General features: G+C 32.4%; 1 pseudogene; it reads right to left on the bottom strand.

The window, feature by feature from the left end:
* Positions 1-391: 391 nt before the first annotated feature.
* LOC112475710 lies at positions 392-507 on the bottom strand (annotated as a pseudogene).
* Positions 508-1,216: the final 709 nt, after the last annotated feature.

Here is a 1,216-nt window from a genome sequence, read left to right as displayed (position 1 = left end):
TAGTTTTCTATTATGAAAAATTTTTAATGATTATTCCAGATGAATATAATGACAGAAAAGTAGATAATGTAACTTTCCGTATTGGAATAATATTGTACCATTCATCGAATGAAAATAATTGTTGCTCTCTTTTTTCCTTTAAGATAATCTGAATAATTATACGAATAATTGTTTTGGAAATATAAGAGTTTAAGTGACACATTTAAAGATTAGGAGTTGTCTTTAGTTTCAAGTGGAATATCAATCTTTTGAATAACATATTCGATTAGGATAACAAGATTTATTGAAAAGAAATATAAAATATTTGGGGGGGAGATATTTATCCAGAGATGTATTCTGTTTTTTTTTTTATTTATTTTATTTCATTTTCTAAATTATTTATTATTATTTATGCCTACAACACCTAGTCTTCCTAGGTGGTCTCCCATCCAAGTATTAACTAGGCCGGACCCTGCTTAGCTTCCAAGATCAGACATTGGGCTTGTTCAGGGGGGCATGGCCGTAGACCATGGACTGTGGCTCCACTGGGGCATGAACTCAGGACTTTCTGCAAGTAAAGCAGACGTGCTAACCGCTACACTATGGAACCACATCCTATTCTACTTTTTTAATAGTGAGATTTTCATAAATTTTCTTAAAAAATTTATTTTTATCTTAATAACTATAAGGATCACTATTAATTCAGATAAGTTACAATGCCTCTTAAGGAATATAGAAGTTCATGGGATTTAAACCGTTATGGTTGGTACTTCTTTACTTTTCTACTTTGCTGCACTTATGAAGTCTTTTTATTAGACAAGTATTTGGTACATAAAAGTCAAGAATATACGTTGAATGAATGAAGATAGTACATAGTGCATGAAGTCAGAGGAAATGGAGCTCAAAGCCTTGTCCCACTTACTTCTAGTTCTATGACCTTGGATTTATTTTCTCTAAGTCTCATTTTCCCCAAGTGTACAATAGAAATAATAATGGCAGCTCTTTCATATAGTTCTTGATAGGAATTCAGAACCTGTTCTTAATATGTGCTCCATGCATGCAACTATAGCCAAATAATGTAATTCTGTAATTGTGAATTTTGTTTTTACTGCCATTGGTTTTTCTCATTCAGATTTACAGCTGTCATGCACACGATGTAACTGTTTGAGGATCCCAAACACGGAAACTCCTACTTAGAAAATGAAATAAAAACCTTCTGGGATACCTAGCACTTCTT

The sequence above is a fragment of the Pteropus alecto genome, unplaced genomic scaffold (genome assembly GCF_000325575.1).
Source record: "Pteropus alecto unplaced genomic scaffold, ASM32557v1 scaffold11, whole genome shotgun sequence".
In the NCBI taxonomy this organism is placed as follows: Eukaryota; Metazoa; Chordata; class Mammalia; order Chiroptera; family Pteropodidae; genus Pteropus; species Pteropus alecto.
Note: the sequence above shows the minus strand (reverse complement) of the source record. Positions and strands in the feature narration are given on the sequence as shown.